We start from the raw sequence: 19,977 nt of genomic DNA on the forward strand, positions 1-19,977 counted from the left end.
AGACTAACCGAGAAAGACCTTACTGCCGAGAGTTGTGCTAACCCTGGCGCAGCAGAGGATGCTAGTGCAGCCCTGAACCTGGCGCTTGTCGCCCTGCTTGAACAGCACAGAACAGCCATAGCCGCAGATTTTAAGGCTACATCGGATGTAATTAACGGTAAGCTGGACAAGATTCAAGCGGAAGTTGCAAATCGAGAACTACGTATTGGTGAGCTTGAAACAAACGCAGTGGATGTTTTTCAGTGTTTAACAGCGCTCGAAGCTAAGTATGACTCACTACAGGAGGAAAACAAACTTTTCAAAACTTAACTTTCCAACCTGGAGAGTAGAAGTAGAAGGCAGAACATCCGTCTGGTGGGTTTGCTGGAATCGGCGGAGCCGGGTCCACGGCCAACTGAGCTCTTTTCCCGGCTGCTGGTGGAGGTCTTCGGCGCACAAACTTTGTCATCCCCCCCGGAGCTTGACAGAGCCCACCGTAGCCTTATGCCTCCCTGATGGGAGGCCGCGCTCGGTCATTATCCGCTTCCATCGCTTCCAGATTAAGGAGCTGCTGATGAGGGAGGCATGGAGACGCAGAGGGATGTTGGAGTACTGTGGACATAAACTCCAATTTTATGAGGATTACAACGCCGACGTCCAGAAGCAGCGAGCCCAGTATAAGGATGTTATGGCCGAGTTATACCAGAGAGGCCTCCGACCTTCCCTCCTCTTCCCCGCCAGGCTCCGCATTACTCTTCCAGATGGGAAAATCTGGCGATTGGAATCAGTTGAGGAGGCCTCTCGCTTCATCCAAACGATGGAAGAAAACCAAAGCTCTCCATCCTGAGGTGGACACTGTAGCCGGTTAGAGCACTCACCCTAATTTGCAACTATAACGTGTTGGACTAGCCTAAGTGGCGTCCTCGTTCTGACTGACACTATACAGCCGCGCTGTTGGCATAGCAATGTGTTCTTTGCTGTTTATTTTAAGGTAAAACTGGTTCGTTGTTTGGCTGATTTGTTCTTGTTCTTTTTTCTTTCTCTTCTTCGTGTCCTGAAAACTGGGACCCTGGCTGGAGTTTAGGGGCTAATATTCAGTGGTGCAGGTATGATGCTAGTTGTACGGGGAGTTCTTGACTAGTATGGGAAGAAAGCAGGGGCTTACGCGGTTGCTTTATAATGCAACCTGCTGGGGAGATATTGGTGGGTGGTATTGTTTTATTTATTTTTTTTACGCAGTGATATGTTATTGTATTGCATTTTATTTCTGGGGTGGGGTTGGTTGTCATGTTTTTTGTTGTTGTTGTTGTTTTCGTCCCCTCCCTTCCCTCCTTGGGCAACTCTGCACATAAAAATGTGGGACTTCCTTGATGAGTGGTAATCTAACCTTTGTTAGCTGGAATGTGAGGGGGTTGAACCACCCAATAAAGCAAAAGAGAGCCTTATCACGCCTGAAGCAATTTAAGCCCGGGATAGTTTTTTTGCAAGAGACTCACTTGCAGGATTCGGATCACTCACGCTTGGCGAAATGTTGGTCAGGACAGATGTTTCACTCTAATTTTAAAGCAAAGGCTAGGGGTACAGCTATTCTTATCGATCAGAACATCCCATTTGTTCCATCCACTGTTGTGTCAGACAAAAACGGTCGGTTTATAATAGTGTCTGGCAAACTCTGCGACAGGTCTGTGACTTTGGCTAATCTTTATGCACCCAATTTTGATGATGTGCAATTTTTTCTACGCCTGTTTTCACACCTCCCGGACTTAAATACGCACTCTTTAATTCTGGCGATTTTAATCTTTATTTGGATGCGGTTTTAGATCGTTCATCCCCCAAACCTGCTACTCTTAACAAATCTGCAACTTATGTCAAGTCTTTTCTTGAAGATTATAGTCTCACGGATCCCTGGCGGTTTTTGTTCCCTACTGGTAGAGACTATTCCTTCTTCTCACATGTACACCACACCTACACTAGAATAGATTATTTTTTTGTTGATAATTTGCTAATTAATAGTATTGGATTCTGCAGCTATGAAAGCATTACTGTCTCTGATCATGCCCCCCTTGTGCTCAAAATAGCTTTTCAGGGCTGCGACTCTGTGAGAAAGCTCTGGAGATTGGATCCATTGCTGCTCACGGATGAACAATTTGTTTCTAACATCTCTTCTAAAGTTAAAATGTTTCTTAACGAGAATAGAACACCTGGTATGCCAAACAGGACTGTGTGGGAGGCTCTGAAGGCATTTCTGAGAGGAGAAATCATCTCAGCGGCAGCATTTAAAAGACAGTGTGCACAGCGGGAGCAGAGGCTTATTTCAGACCAGATTTTAAACATCGACAGGCAGTACGCTCAGTCACCATCACCGGCGCTATACAAAGAACGCTTAAGTCTACAAACCAAACTCAATCTACTTTCCACTCGACAAGTGGAAGGATGTCTGATTAGGAACAAGAGTGATTTTTACGAACATGGTGCAAAGACCGGTAAGCTTTTGGCCACTCAACTGCGTGGTATTAGGGCTAAACAAATCATAACCGGAGTGAGGGCGGACAATGGAGTGGTGACATTTTTTCTTCGTTTTACTCTAAGTTATATACATCAGAATCTACTGTTAATGTAAAAGATTTGCATGGTTTCTTTGACTCCATTGATATGCCCTCGCTCCCCCCAGAGCTCAGACAGACTCTGGAAGCCCCTATCTCAAAGGCAGAAATTCAGGTGGCAATAGCATCTATGCAATCCGGGAAATCTCCAGGTCCTGATGGATTTTCTGCAGACTTTTATAAAAAAAAATTCTTGGATGATTTGGCTCCCTTCCTTTGCAAAGTTTTTACAGAATTGCTAGACTCTGGGGCACTTCCTCCATCATGCTACCAGGCCTGTATCACAGTGTTACTTAAGAAGGGCAAGGACCCGACTGTGCTTCTTATAGGCCTGTATCTCTGTTAAACACGGATGTTAAAATTCTGTCTAAGCTACTGGCGCACAGGCTGGAAAAAATTCTTCCTGCTATAATCTCTCCCGATCAAACTCTAAACTTTAAATCTCTAGACTCAGAATTTCTAGAGACAGAAACTATCTCTACTTTTAAGATTAGGCTTAAAACTTTCCTTTTTGCTAAAGCATATAGTTAGGGCTGGACCAGGTGACCCTGAATCCTCCCTTAGTTATGCTGCAATAGACGTAGGCTGCCGGGGGATTCCCAAGATGCATTGAGTTTTTCCTTTCCAGTCACCTTTCTCACTCACTATGTATTAATAGACCTCTCTGCATTGAATCATATCTGTTATTAACCTCTGTCTCTCTTCCACAGCATGTCTTTTATCCTGTCTTCCTTCTCTCACCCCAACCGGTCGCAGCAGATGGCCGCCCCTCCCTGAGCCTGGTTCTGCCGGAGGTTTCTTCCTGTTAAAAGGGAGTTTTTCCTTCCCACTGTCGCCAAAGTGCTTGCTCATAGGGGGTCATATGATTGTTGGGTTTTTCTCTGTATCTATGAAGCGCCTTGAGGCGACTTTTGTTGTGATTTGGCGCTATATAAATAAAATTGAATTGAATTGAATTGAACTCACTAATCTCTTCATTTATTTGGAATGGTAAACATCCCAAATTGAAGAAATCTATTTGTTAAAAAGTCCTCCGGCTAGGGCATGCGTTACCTGCATGGGAGGAGCATGATTCCACCAGGGGCCAACAGCCAATCAGAGTGTTCACCATTCTCTCCTTGCTGTGGCAATTAACTAGCATACATGCACACACACTGAAATGCAGACATTAACAAAAGTTGCTTACGAAGTATCTCAAAAAACGCAATATACTGCCAAAACAGAACCATTTGTCATTTATGAGATGCAACAAAAAATGTTTTGAAATCATTGTGAAACCAGATAGTTTTTAAACAGTTCCAACCTGCTGCTGCAGTTTTACCTCTTTACCCTGTCTGAGTACTCCTCATGAGCCGGCTTGTCGCTGTTACAATCCTCAAACCCAGCTGTGCCATCTACCCGCTCCCAAGCCTCACTATTAACTTGTTCTTGGCCAGTGCATCAACCTGAAAGCCTAGGTCCTGACGGTGGAGGCAGTATCATTAGTTCGAGTCACATATCAGGAGCTCTCCTATGTTTTATTAGACCTTTGGAACTCACTAACACTTTGCTGCCAAGCCTTCCAGCTTCGACACAGTTGCTACTTAGGTCTTCAGTCTGGAAATGGCCAAATCCCAGCTCAATGGGAGGTTGTCCTGACTGGTCTGTTGGAAGTAAAGCTGCCATTTCCGGCCTCCTCATTGGCAGTGTTGTGGGCAGAGGATGAGGAGCTTGCAACCTCCATTCCAGCTGCTCCCTCTTTCAGTAGAAAGTGGGGTTCCCACAGCCACAGCTCATTTCACTGGGCTCCCTAAAGTTCCAACCACAATCATTAAGACTATTTCTTCTATTCTTGTGCATGAGTGAGCCGTTACTCTGACTGATTCTTGGGTTGCTATGGTCGGAGAGTGTTGGCTGTTTCTGTTCTAGCAAATAAAGTGACTGAGTTTTCTGTTTCTAACCTGATCAACTTAAATGTTGAGAGTTGTAAAAAAAAAGCAAACTCTTGAGTCTTTGTTTTTTGTTTGTTTTTACCTGTTCAGTGGGTACATGTAGCTTTAGCCTTTTTGTGTCCCCTAGGCCACAGCACACTTCATCACACTTTTACAGAAACTGTCTATTATCCACCTGTGCAAGCCTCTTCAAAACCTGTTTATTGTGAATCAGTGCATCCCACCACAGGAACTACTTGGTGTGCGGTGGTGTGTATATCATTCAGTAAGGCCTGTTGCCATTGTTTTGTAATTTGGCATATCTCAGCCATTTCCTTTCCTTAAGAACGTTTCTTGAAAGCCAGCCTTTCATTGAGACTATTTCTGTTGACGCAAACAGTAGATGGATCAATTTTCTTCCTACTTTTTAAATACATGACTTTCAAGTCAAGTCAAGTCAAGTCATCTTTATTTATATAGCATATTTAAAAGACATCAAGTGTCGGCCAAAGTGCTGAACAGAGGAATATTGTGAAAAGAATTAGAATAGATAATATGAAAACATTATAGAAACATTGTAAGACATCCATATATGTTTGTAAAAAAATATGTGTGCATGCAAATATGCACATACATATACAAAAATGAACACATTCACACACAAGCACACATACTTCGGAGAGATCCGAAGCCTTGGAAAATAGGTGGGTCTTCAGATTCCAAGGATGAAGAGGATTTTATGAAAGGGGGAAGACTGTTCCAGAGTTTCGCCATATTGGGACCTCCACAGTAGCCGGAAACACGTGACCTCCACAGTAGGCAGAAATACGTTCCTGCATGGATCATCGACTGTGGAAACCTTGCAAGTGAATCATTATTATTAATCAACATTATAAAGACACTATTTGTCATGTTAAATTTACTACACTACCATTATTATCTGAGCTATTATTATGATCTATTTATTTATGCTCCAGAAAGAACCATGAGGTCCTGTTTGAAACGGATGTTATCGATTCCATGGTCTAAACCTAAATCTCATGGCAACAGAGCCTTCTCTCTGCCAGGTACCGGACTCTGGTACCTGGCACAGAGAAGGCTCTGTCACTTAAGTTTGTGCAGATCTAATTTTTAGATCTGCATAAACACTGAACCACTGAACGAAATGGACTTACAACAAAGATGGATAAATATTTGAAAAGAAAAACTAAGGGCTCTGAACTGGGCCCTGGACAACATTCTAATCAAGAAGCAAAAACGGTGAGCTCGAGGCAATGTACAGCGAAAGTTATCTTTCATTTGGAATTACTTTCACTGGAGATCCGAATGCAACGACTTTGTTATTTTTGGTGTGTGTGGAAAAGCTCTTAAACAGTGCCAAGGTAGCAAGCTTAAACGCCATTTCTACACAAAACATCCCTCACTTCAAAACAAGAACACAGGCAATTTTGTTCGCCTGCATGAACACGCTGAGAAACAGGTAACTTTAATGAGAAAAAACGCAAATGTGTCTGAAAGAGCTCTCAAAGCTAGCTACTTAGTAGCTGAACTTATAGCCAAATCCCAAAGACCACACACTGTAGCAGAGACATTAATACTACCTGCCTGCAAAGTCATTGTGAATGAGATTGCTCGGCCCTGACGCGGGAAATAGCCAGTGTCCTGCTCTCAGATAACACAATTGACAGACGTATCGATGACATGTCTGCAGACACTAAAAGTGTGGTTTTGGAGAAGATACGCATCAGTGGGAAGTTTGCAGTGCAACTTGATGAGTCTACAGACATTATTGGACAATGCCAACTCTTGGCCAATGTGCGTTTTGTGGATGGAGACTCCATCAGAGAAAACTTTCTATTTTGCAAGGCACTGCCAGAAAAAACAACAGCAGAGGAAATTTTTTGGGTTACATCCAAATATGTTGAGCAAGGAGGACTTAAGTGGGAAAACTCCACAAGTGTCTGCACTGATGGAGCAGCAGCCATGGGCGGGCACATCAAAGGTTGGTTTAGCAGAGTGAAAGCGATACACCCAGATGTTATTGTTATGCACTAATTTCTGCACCGCGAGGCACTCATTACTGAGACTTTACCAGCAGATCTGGAAAAGTACTGGCCCGTGCATATGAGCTGTGGGAAGAGCTAAAAGTGTTTTTGAGTGATGAGAGGTACAATGATGCAAAGCTGCTTGCAAGTGAGGAGTGGTGTGCAAGGCTGGCTTACATGTCAGATATATTTCAGCATTTAAATGAACTAAACACACAAATGTAAGGCCGAGAAGAAAACCTGCTCAAAAGCACAGATAAAATAAATGGATTCCATTCAAAGGTGCACCTCTGGCAACAACATCTGGAAAGTGCCAAGATTGGCATTTTCCCGCTCACTCAGAAATGGCAAGGAGATATGAAAACTGCCACACTGTGTGAAATAATAGGTAAACATTTGAAAACGCTTGAGGAGAAGTTGTCCATTTATTTCCCCTCAGTATCCACTGAATGGCTTTACTGGGTAAGGACCCATATAGCTCAGCAGCAGTTTTTGAAAAGGATATGACTTTGCAGGAGCAGGAGGAACTAACTGAACTGAGACAAGGCCGTGGTTTAAAGCTAAGTTTTGCTGATCTATCTTTGCACAGTTTACGGTTGACTGCTGCCATGTAGTTCCCCATTCTAACAAACAGAGCTATTTTGACATTGCTCCCATTTTCAACAACATATTTATGTGAGCTAAACTTTTCAAGCATGGCTGCTATACAAACTAAAAACAGAACGAGATTAAGAGCTGTTGAGGAAGAGCTTTGTGTATGCCTTTCTTAAATTCCTCCCAGAATATGATCTTTGTGTTCATCTAGACAGGCCCAGGTTTCTCACTGAGTGAGTATAAACAAACTGAGGGACCAACTTTCCATTATATGTATTGTATAAGGCTACAGTGTGTCATTTTGGAAAACGTTTGGTTGGTGGTGTGCCACAGGATATTTGTGATCTATAAAATGTGCCGCGACTCAAAAAAGGTTGAAAAACACTGCCATATAAAACCTGCAGGACACCGGCCCTTGAGGCCTGCAGTCCGCACCCCTGTTCTAGATATTTGTTTTGTGTAAATGCAGAAGTATCTCCAACTCAAACTATACCAGCTGCATACAGGAAACCAAACTTTGATAATGCTTTTATTTATCCACAATATATTCAGTTAAAATATTGTTTTCATTAAAGTGGAATTGTGCTAGTTTCAGTGGGAAATGTATGCAGCTCATTTAAATAAAAAGTTCAAAGAGCTGTGAAAGGTTGTACATTCTTATAAGGATGTCTTGTTTCTGTATCGTCTCTCTCCTGTTAGACTCAACCACCATCTGTTTACTGCTCTAATATCTTCAACATCTTCAGTAAGTTATATTGCACAATTATGTCATCCAATAAAAAACATTCACAGCTTCATACTGCCTTCCATTTTTATCTGCAACATACAAGGATCAAATGTTTTTACTTTATTTTTGGGATATGGGATATTGCACTTAAACCTAACTAAAGCTTTCAGACAGTGGTCATTGAATATAAATGTGTCTGTAACACAGTAACACAGGTATAAATGATGTGAAATAGAAATACATACCTTGAATTTTAACAAAATAATATTTGAGACAACCGAGTTAAATTCCACCACTGACCTTTTTTTATTTTTTCAAAAATGCATAAAGTGTATCTATATTAAAATATCAATAATGTAAATCCTATTACATTTGTACCATCAAAATTAGGTGGTACTCTAGTAAGAGCTACAATAGCAAACAAATTTACTAGTATCACTGAATGGCAGAAAGGCTCAGTAGCAGCTGTTGTTAGCTACTGGATTATTGCTCTTTAGGGCTGAGCACAAACACATGGGCTTCCTGAAACACTGAAACATTAGAAGCATTTGTGTGTGAATAGAATCACAGTTCACAATAATCTCTAATGTGAGCTCCTAATGTGAAGGAGACAGACTGTGATCATTTTAAGTTCAAACATTCTTTTGGGTTTTCATGCAGAAGTATCAGGACTTTTAAACAACCTTCGTAAATATACTTATGCATTCATTTATGTCACTGACATTTTAAGCTTACATGAAAGTTTCATTTAGGTGGAATTAAACCAAAATCATTTAACATTTAATCTTATCCAATAGAATGTTATTCTGACGCAATATTATGATTATGCAATGTGCTCTAATGATGGCTGTTGCACATGCAGGCCTGTTAGTAGGTACACTTATTTGGTAAAAACTGGAATATCTCGAGCACCATTAGATGGAGTTTCATCAAATTTTAAACAGGCATCCTTGGTTTTCAAAGATGGAATACTTATAGTGATCCTCAAACCTTCCGTCAGCACCTGGATGTTCACTCTAAATCGATGGTTTGCCATTACATATGGGCAGAAATCTGTGCCATCAGAAACTGAATTTGAATAAGTTAAATTTGAATTTGAATTGCTCGGATTGAATCTGAATTGTAACTTGAATAAATGCTTTTAAAAACTGAATATGAATTAGCCTAATTTGAAATTCAATTTATTGGTTTGAAAATGATCATCACTAAACTGAAATTGAATTTTATAGTTTGAAAATGAATTCATTTGCTTTTATCCTTTAAAAATTTAGCTCTCGAATAATTTCAGATTCACTTCTCACCATTCAGTTTCAGTTCTACAATTCAATTTCAGTTCCAAAATTCAGTTTTTTGGGACTTACATCCGGTTCCAGTTCAAGAGTAATCAAGCGCAGATTAATAGAACTACGTTTTACTAGCGGACCGAAAGTGTTACTGACGGGAATCTACAGATCTTGAGCTAAATTAAGACTTCAGAAGTCATTCGTCATGTCGAATGACCAGCGGATAAACTCTCAGGTTGGTAATAAATGTATTACATGTATAAGAACAAGCGTCATGTTAACAAATGATAGCCGTACGGTAACTTTTATGCTTATTGTAGCTGTTAGCTCAAAACGCTAATTTAGCGTAGTTTGCCCTGAATTCAGCTTTGACAAACAAATATGATTTCTAGTAGAATTCCAAAGTTGTCATCTTGTACCCTGTCAGAGCCCTGTATGCTTGCAGAGACCCCTACAGTAGGGAAACATGCAAAACGATGTCCAAACCTTTGTATTTTAGCTTTATTTATGTCTTACACAGCATCCCAACTCTTTAGCTAAGTTAATAACTTTAGCTAAAGTGAATAGTTAGTCTAATTCATTAGTGCAGCATTACTGGATCACATCTGTTTGAAGTGATATAATGTGATATACAACTATCACTGAAACAGCAAACTTTGTAAATAAACAAACAACACTTCTCATTCTCTAAACATTTGGCCACAGCTGTAGATTACACTATCAGTGCTTGTTCACTCTTGACAAGAATTACATTTCTAAATTTACTTTGTGCATTTACAGGTAAACAATATCTAATATTTGATCTAAATGACTGCTTTGTCTTTGAAAAGGGTGAAGAGCCTGAGGCCGGTGACAGTCCAGTTCTACTCCAAGTACACCCTTACGGTGGCTCACAGGACAAGGCTACATTCCTGTCCTGCCAGAAGAGAAGAGAAACTTCAGAGTCTTCATGCAGTTCAACCACACCTGTCATATTCCATATGACAGGGGTCTCAAACTCCAGTCCTCAAGGGCCGGTGTCATGCAACTTTTCCATGTGTCCCCGGTGCAACACACCTGAATACAATTAGTAGGTCATTAGCAAGAGTATAGAACTTGACTGCATGCTGAGGTGGCAACCCCTAACCCTACTCAAGTAAATTTAAGTAAATGTATGTATTTGGAAACATATACTTCTAAAAATACTTTTATTGCACCATGTTCATTCACTCATGAGCTGCTGTAACATGAATCAAATGGCTGAATTGCCAACTCAGCATGCAGTCAAGTTCTATAGTCTTGCTAATGACCTACTAGGTGTGTTGCAACAGGGACACATGGAAAAGTTGCAGGACAGCAGCCCTCGAGGACTGGAGTTTGAAACCCCTGCCGTATGGTGTTCATGCAGTTTTCTACTCCACAGTTACAGCATGTCGGACTGCCTGTTCAGCATATGCAAAAATATGAGTTTAAGCATGTGATGACAAAGGTCTTCCATTGTGGTGTTTGTCATCACATGTCACAGACATCTGGATGATCATTTGGAATAAACAAGAAACTAAAAACGTGTTACTTCATCTTTTACCTTTATTATTATTATTGTTCTTATTTTACATTGTTAGGCATTAGGTTTATTTGTAGTAGTCCTTTCCAACTTCTTTCCCTCTTCCATGTTACTGTGTCAGCTTGTCAGCATCTATTTGGGGTTGGGAGTGGAACAGAAAGTAAGGAAATCCAAAGTGCCATTAAAACCAGGAGAGGTTCTTATATTTCAGAAGAAGGGATTAATTCAAAAGAAATGACCTCAATGCCATATTTTATTTAGGAACCCTAGAGAGCACTTTGCAAAATAACACATTCTTATAATTTCACCCTCAGATGAGCCAAGCTACGACTGTCAGGGAAGGTGATGTAGGTACAGAGCATGTGAGAGTGGTTAAGTTTGTCTCTTGTCTAGATGAAGGCACAAGAGGGATCAATGGCAAGGTGTAGAGATTCAGTATCTTCAGTCTTCAGTGGACACTCCATTTCTGGCACAAAACACCTGTAAAGATGGTCGATTTAGGAGGTGACCCGACAACTTCAGCCTGTCAAACATAGTAATGGAGCAGTATGTTTTAAAAAAAAAACCAAAAAACTAGTTAAGCATGCACTCAGTACCTTAAGAATTATTATGGTAGTTAAACACAGTGACAGTCACATATCATATCACTTCAAACAGATGTGATCCAGTAATGCTGCACTAATGAATTAGACTAACTATTCACTTTAGCTAAAGTTATTAACTTAGCTAAAGAGTTGGGATGCTGTGTAAGACATAAATAAAGCTAAAATACAAAGGTTTGGACACTGTTTTGCATGTTTCCCTACTGTAGGGGTCTCTGCAAGCATACAGGGCTCTGACAGGGTACAAGATGACAACTTTGGAATTCTACTAGAAACAGTCGATCATATTTGTTTGTCAAAGCTGAATTCAGGGCAAACTACGCTAAATTAGCGTTTTGAGCTAACAGCTACAATAAGCATAAAAGTTACCGTACGGCTATCATTTGTTAACATGACGCTTGTTCTTATACATGTAATACATTTATTACCAACCTGAGAGTTTATCCGCTGGTCATTCGACATGACGAATGACTTCTGAAGTCTTAATTCAGCTCAAGATCTGTAGATTCCCGTCAGTAACACTTTCGGTCCGCTAGTAAAACGTAGTTCTATTAATCTGCGCTTGATTACTCTTGAACCAGAACCGGATGTAAGTCCCAAAAAACTGAATTTTGGAACTGAAATTGAATTGTAGAAGTGAAACTGAATGGTGAGAAGTGAATCTGAAATTATTCGAGAGCTAAATTTTTAAAGGATAAAATACAGTTTCAAAGCAAATGAATTCATTTTCAAACTATAAAATTCAATTTCAGTTTAGTGATGATCATTTTCAAACCAATAAATTGAATTTCAAATTAGGCTAATTCATATTCAGTTTTTAAAAGCATTTATTCAAGTTACAATTCAGATTCAATCCGAGCAATTCAAATTCAAATTTAACTTATTCAAATTCAGTTTCTGATGGCACAGATTTCTGCCCATAATTACATTTGTAACATATTCATTTGCATCCATTTCACATGTATGCAAATGTCTAAAAATACACAACATCCCTCTGGCTCATTTACAAAACCTTGTGTGCACGATACACACAAAGCATGTGTATCAGGTGCTGATGGGGAAACAGATCCCTCTGGATCCCTGTGGATGCTAACTAAACTGTTAGCTAATCTGATGCTAACTAATGTAAATGTTACCATTCTCACTGCATCAAATAGGTAAAGGTGATGGAGGAAGTTCTGTTTCCCCCCCTATAAATCCTCATGGTCAAACACTTCAGGCATTTTCTCTCTATGCTCCTGAGGCACCCATACGTGCCACGGATGTGAAGAAGAACATTCATCCGAAAATTCGCATGAGTTATTGTTCAAAGCATCATTTGCCATGGTTCACTGCTGACATCTAGTGGAGATTATAAGAATAGCATGATTGTTATTGTGTCAAAGGTACTGTACAATTTAGCAAGTGTGTAGATGTTCCTGTATAGTTTACAGCGAATATCTACTGTGTATAAAATCACAAGAATTATAAACTCACTCAATTTACATACTGAGTTGGTCCTCTGGAAGTGTTTTTGCGACTAAGCTTTTTTTCTAGGTCAGTGTTAACTGACTAACAAAAAAACGAAATCTTATTTATTTTGTATGTCTTGACTTTATTTTCTTGGTATACTCTTGTATTCTTCAGCTATCTTTACCTGAGCTGTGGTAACGCACAAATTTTCCCACCATGGGATCAATAAAGTCTTATCTTATCATTTCAACCTTCTGATTATTAGACCTACTAATGAGGTCATCTACTAATTGGATGATCTGATTAGTGGGTCATCCGATTAGTAGAGAACTCTTCCTCCTGCGCTACAGCCAGCTACAGTTTCTGGGGAATTTAACAAATGCTTTCAGGACTTTGCAGTTATTTTTAATTTTTAATTATCATATTTTTATTTACTTTTTTCCTTTATACAAAAAAAAAACAAAAGACAAAAACAACTACCACAACAACAACAGAGAGAAAAAAACAAAAAACAAACAAACACAATAAGCAGTCTGAGACATGTAAATGAAAAACTAATGCAGCATATATAATTCGGTCTACCAGTCATTTACACATTTGTCCTGACAAACTCAACCCGCCATTGGAGTGGGGTTGCCCCTCTCACTATGGTTTTCTTCAGATCATCAGGTAAGTAATCCAATAGCGGGCGTCATATATCCAAAAAAATATCTTCATTGGCACTTCATTTTGCACTCAGTCTTTCCATTGGTAAAACTCTAAAGATTTCTTTATACCACTGAGTTATTGTTGGTGGTTTTTCATTAATCCAATTGAAAAGAATAATAATGGATTGCATTTATATAGCGCTTTTTGGGGCCCTCAAAGCGCTTTACAATTCCACTATTCATTTACTCTCACACACTGGTGGAGGCAGCTACAGTTGTAGCCACAGCTGCTCTAGGGCAGACTGACAGAAGCGAGGCTGCCATATCGCGCCATGACTCTGGCCATCACCAGTAGGCGGCAGGTGAAGTGTCTTGCCGGGGCTCGAACCGGCAACCTTCCGGTTACAAGACGAACTGCCAACTCTTTGAGCCACGATCGCCCCTACGAATACACTTTCTTGCCAAAAACAATAATTTACATAATAGTATATATTTGTTTTTATCTGGAAATTTGTTCAGAATTGGCAGCCCCAATAAATACTGAGCTGGATCTTTTTGTATTCTGCGTTTAAATATACCTTTTAATTCTTTTGTTACACAGAGCCAGAATTTTGAGATTTTTGAGCAAGTCCAAAGACAGTGCAAGTAGGACCCCGCCGCAGATTTACATTTAATACATTGTGCAGACCTGCTCAGATAAATTTTATTCAGAAAAATAGGCGTTCTATACTGTGTATGTAAAATTTTATATTGTGTTTCTTTAAATCTGTTACTAAGAAATAAAGAATGCACAGATTGTATGCACTCACTCCAGGCATGATCATCACAATGACACTGGAGGTCACCCTCCCAACTCCTAATCAGTTTTCCAATATTATGTTTGTTATAATCTTCTAGTGTATTGTAAAACTGTCTTATAGTACAATTATCTGCATTTAAGTGTAAAAAGAAATTTTCCATGGGTCCTAGTTGCATTGTATTGTGCAAAGTATCAAAACTTGAAGTAATTAGATGACGAGCTTGTAAAAATGCAAAAAAATCCATTTGATCTATTCCATATTTCTTTTGGACCTGCTCAAAAGACATAGAGACATTCCCATCAAACAAATCACCCACCACACGTATTCCTGCACCAAACCATCTCTGAAATATTACACTTTTCATTCCCGGTGTAAAGTGCCGATTATTTATAAAAGGTGTTAGATAACTTAGTATAGGATTACTTTCAGTGTATTTATTCATATCAGGCCATGTTTTTAAGTAAGTATCAATCATTACTTTGTTATGTTTTTTAATATATTTACTCACTAGTTCGCTTAGGAGATTAAATGGCGAACATGTCCAGGCTTCATTTGGATTCTCTGTCTCTTTTAGATATGCGTGGATACATTGATGTATAAGTCTACTATGACATGACCAGTTATACAGCAAAATGTTAGGAAAGGCAAGACCCCCTTTATCTTTGGGCAGCTGTAACGTTTTCATACTTAATCTGGGTTTCTTACCCCTCCAAATAAACCTTGACAGATCTTTTTCAATTTCTTTTACAATTTTTTTGGTAAGAGTTATTGGGAGCATTTGTAAGGGATATAAAAGCCGTGGCAACACATTCATTTTAATTAAGTTTATTCTTCCCATCCAGGAGACCGGGAGATCCATCCATCTAGAAAGATCTTTTTTGACACTTTTATGAACTATGTCTATGTTCTGTTTCAATATACTTCTTATATTAGGTGAAATGTGTATCCCCAAGTACTTAAATCCCAAACCCGACCAGGTAAATGGAATATTGCATGTCATAGGCAGATTTCCCAGTGGCATAGCAATAGTTTTGTTCATATTAACCTTATACCCGGACAAATATCCAAAAGTTTCTATAATAGATAATACAGAGGGTATAGAATCCTGGGGATTGGTGACAAACAGCAGAACATCGTCTGCGTATAGTAAAATTTTAAATTCAAATCCTTGAATTTGGTATCCAGATATACTTTGATTATTTCCAATTGGCCTCTGCCAGTGGTTCAATTACTAAAGCAAAAATTAATGGGGAAATTGGGTCCCCCTGTCTTGTTGATCTCTGTAAACAGAATTCTGATGATCTAATACCATTTACTAAAACACATGCTCTTGGGGTAACATATAACAGTCTGATCATGTCTATAAACCCCCTGCCCAAGCCAAATTTCTCCATCACAGCAAGCATATAAGTCCACTCAACACGGTCAAAAGCTTTTTCCGCATCAAGTGATACAACAAGTCCTTGTGTTTTGGTTACATTGGAGTGTTCTATAATATTCAGTAATTTTCTCATGTTTGTAATTGATTCTCTATTCTTGATAAAGCCCGTCTGATCTGCCTTAATAAGCTTAGGTATATAATTTTCTAGTCTGCTAGACAATATTTTGGACAAAATTTTGCTGTCAACATTTATTAAACTAATTTGGCGATAGGAAGCACATTGATCAGCTGGTTTGTCCTTCTTATGGAATAGCGATATGTTCGCAGAGTACAATGTATTGGGAAGACTTCCCCTTTTAATAGAGTGCAGATACATATTTAAGAGGGGTATAGCTACTTGATCCTGGAAAACTTTATAGAAGTCTGGACCAAAACCATCTGGACCAGGGGCTTTCCCTCCTTGAAGAGATTTAATTGCTGTCAGCACCTCTTCTTGTGTTATTTGTTCACCAAGACGAGCTCGATCGCCTTCAGACAAAGTTGGTAAATTGAGTTTATGTAAAAAAATTTGGGTATCACTTAATGTGGCTGTATTTTCAGATATATATAATTGTTTATAGAAATTTTCCATTAATTTAACCAGTTTATTATTTTCATATTGATTCTGTCCTCTTTCATCTTTTAGTGATGTTATAGCATGAGATTCTAATTTCCCAGCAGCCAAACATGCCAATAACCGTCCAGGTTTATCTGCCAACTCAAACAGCCTATGCTTAGCATAGAATATACTGGCCTCTGCTTTTTCAGTCAGAAATTGATTCAGAGCTGATCTAGTGGCTTCTATTTTTTTCAGTACGTCAGGTGAAAAATGTATTTTGAGGGAGTGTTCTAGATCTGCTAATTTTTTTCCAGGTCCATTTGATGTTTTAAAGATTCTTTCTTTTTCGCTATACTGTATGAAATTACAGCGCCACGTAAGTATGCCTTCATTGTCTCCCAAAGGACAGAAGGATTTGTGTTTTCATTATCATTTGTCCGTAAAAAAAGATCCACTTGTTCTTTTATATAACTCCGAAACATAGAATTATTTAAAAGTGATGGATTTAATCGCCAACTAAGTAGAGTTGGGTGAGCTTCAGGAGGTGAAATATTTAAATGAACATCTGCATGATCAGAGAGTATACGCGTGCCAATATCACAAATGCTAACTCTGTTGAGGACCTCCCTCGAGACAAGGAAATAATCAATACGGGAATAACTCTTATGTGGATTAGAATAAAAAGTATAATCTTTTTCACCTGGATGAAGAGTTCTCCAAACGTCTATCAGCTGCAAGTCAGAACACAGTCCCTTGATAGCTTCTCGCTTTTTGGATACTGAATTGTTGGGTGGTGGATTTTGATCCATTTCTGGGTCTATGCTACAATTAAAGTCTCCTGCCAGAACAGTAAATGTTGTCAAATTGACAGATATTTCTTTTATAAGTTCTGAGTAAAAATTTTCCAGATATACATTCCGAGCGTAAATACAGCCTGTCAGAATAGATTCCCCATATAAACGTCCTATTATAATAACAAATCTACCCTGATCATCTTTAATACACTTTGTAAGAACAAATGGGGTATTTTTATGAATTGACTTTGCAGTTATTGAAAAAGACATGCTGCTTTTCTCATCTCCCTTCTCCGTGGACCCTGATGATGCTCCTCCGCAGCTTCAGCTGGAGCTCAGTGAACTGCAGTGTGACGATGAGTACCGCGGAAAACGCCAGCAGTGTTCTCTTGTTGACTTTTAATGGCAGCTAGACAAAGACAGGTTTCCTGAAGTGCGATCTCTTGCTAAGAAAGTGCTGAGCTTATTTGGTTCCACATTCTCTGTCATGAACCTAAACAAAAACCGATTGAGATCAAGGATGAGTGACTCCCACTTGCGTGATATTTTACGCATCTCAACCACTGCCCTCAAACCAGACCTGATTGCTTTACTAAAATCTAGATATCAGTATCACCCCTCGCATTATTCTAGGGATGTCCAAATTCTGTACTGGAGAGCTGCTATGCATGTTTTAGTTCTTTCTGGTTTAGCACAGCTGAATCAAATGAAGAGCAGCCCTCCAGGAGTGACATCCCTGCATTAGTCATGTGTTCCTGAACAGTAAAAAGCATAAAGCACACTAATGCAAGGAGTCAAGGAGGCCATTTACGTGAAAAGGGAAAGACCATCTCTGAATCGAGGTGGGGGCCTAAGGGCCTAAAAAATAATGTTCTGGAAATAATTTCATGATTCTGACTTTACTGTGTGTGACCCAGTTGCCACTGAGACACAAATGTAAATACAAGAGCAGTAAATTTAGGTCAGAGTAACAAATAACATCGTAAACTAGAGTTTCACCACTTGCTCCAGGAGCAGCACCTGGATGACATTCGATTTCAGCGATATCGCCGTCTTTCCCTCGCCCAGTTTGAGGACCTGCTGTCCCGCGTTGGTCCCAGCATCGCCCGCCTAGACACCAACTACAGGCGCTCAATCCCACCTGCAGAGCACCTGTCGATCTGCCTGAGGTTAGTAAAAGTGTTTAATACGGTAGTCCTTTATTGATACCTGTGCTAATATATGCTAAACTATCGTTTATAGACTGCTAACATGGATGTGCTATGCTATCAATGAATGCCGTTGGTGTTTACTGATAGCAAACTGTGGTACAGAGACGACTGTTTAGAATATTTCTAGTGATACTCGAAAGGTCTCATCAAGTCCCGATTTAATTCGATTTATGCTGTTATCAGTGTTTGCAATGATAGCATTGCTGTGGTGTCATATCAATGTATGCTCTCAGTGTTTGCTGATATCAAACTGGTACGAGGACCACTGTGGGTTAATCTTTGTAGTGATACTCACTCCTTTTTTTTTTTATTTAGACCTGGTTTAATTCCGGTATAGTTGAATATTTGTATATAATCCCCGCAGCTGTCAGACTCTATAACAGGGGTCACCAGCCTTTCTTAAAACTGAGAGCTAGATAAAATTGTGAACAGTTTGGTTCATCTTTAGTTATATGGTTCTATCTTGATAAGCTATGTCTTATCACAGATTAATTTTTCATAAATATTAATGATTTAAGCAAGGAAAGGGCTACATGTCAACATACAACTCTTTATTTCTATTAATGTCTTACTTCATTCCTACCTGATTGACATGTTTAGGAATTATGAGTGATTGGCACACTGTAGTTGTAAAAGTTGTTACCAATCAAATTATGATATGTTAAAGTTAAAACAAAACACTGACTGTTTAATATTATATCTAATATATATTATGTAATTATCCTTATAATTACAAAATGTTTTATGTAAGATTTATGTTTTGTAATTTAAATCTGACATCACAAAAGTGTTTTGGAATTTGAATAATGTATTTTGTAACTGCAGTACACATAATACTAAATTTGAACAATTTTGTCCAGGTTCCTTGCCACCAGGGACTCCTTCAGGACCATTGCATTCAGTTTCAGAGCTGGTGTGCCAGATCACCCCCCCCCGGTAGCGACGGCCATCTGGGACTGTCTAGTGGACAACTTCATGGCTGTGCCTTCACCTGGAGACTGGCGGTCCATCACAGAGGAATTCCAGGAGCGCTGGAACTTCCCTCTCTGCTGTGGAGCTCTGGATGGGAAGCACGTCCAGACGAAGGCACCCCATATATCATATAGGAGACACACACATTGATATACACTAAATATTTATTCCATTTCTTTTTTTGTGGTGCCCAAATTTATGCACCTGCTTGATTTTGTTTAAACAATTATTGCACACTTTCTGTAAATCCAGTAAACTTCTTTTCACTTCTCAAATATCACTGTGTGTGTCTCCTGTATGATATATTTAACTGACATTTTTATTGTAACAACCAACGATTTATACAGGAAAATGATGGCTATTAACAATGTTGCCCAAACCTTTGCATCCCACTGTATTAGTATATTTTGTCATTAGTATAATATGAAATAAATTCTACATGTGTCAAGTCGTGTGCCAACATTTGCTGTGTAGTAGAACTGAGACATTAGTCATTATAAAAATTTATTTGAAATAATATTAAAATTCTCAAACAGAAAAACATTAAGCATAAATATGTAAAATATAAGTATTTACAGAGAGACAGGAATAAAAAGGACCCAGCTGCTCTCCAGAGCAGGAACAAGGCTGAGGAGGAAATGCTCCATTGGAGACTGGTGTGGACTCTTCAGGGACACCAGGATGGCCAGCTCCACTGCCGATGGACCATCCTGGGACCGTCCCTCATCTGCCTCGGAGCTGTTCTCCTCTGTGGGCCTGTAAAACAGAACAAAACACAAAGAAATGAGAAGGCTGGGAATCCCACCGAGTAAAAAGCTATCAGTGCTTGCTGTACA

The 19,977-nt window shown here is 39.3% G+C and overlaps 1 protein-coding gene across 4 annotated transcripts in view; it reads right to left on the reverse strand.

The window, feature by feature from the left end:
- The window catches only part of LOC146374490 (cadherin-1-like), a 68,278-nt gene that overhangs the window by 21,768 nt on the left and 26,533 nt on the right, over positions 1-19,977 (reverse strand). Inside the window, exon 9 of one of the 4 annotated variants that reach the window (XR_014802012.1) lies at positions 19,633-19,897. The exons of the other annotated variants lie outside the window; for them this stretch is intronic. The gene's annotated coding sequence lies outside the window, so the exon portion shown is untranslated. Of the gene's footprint in view, positions 1-19,632; positions 19,898-19,977 lie in introns of those variants that run through there. 4 annotated transcript variants of the gene reach the window in all.

This window comes from Perissodus microlepis, chromosome 13 (assembly GCF_051167445.1).
Source record: "Perissodus microlepis isolate ML-2025 ecotype Zambia chromosome 13, ASM5116744v1, whole genome shotgun sequence".
Lineage (NCBI taxonomy): Eukaryota > Metazoa > Chordata > Actinopteri > Cichliformes > Cichlidae > Perissodus > Perissodus microlepis.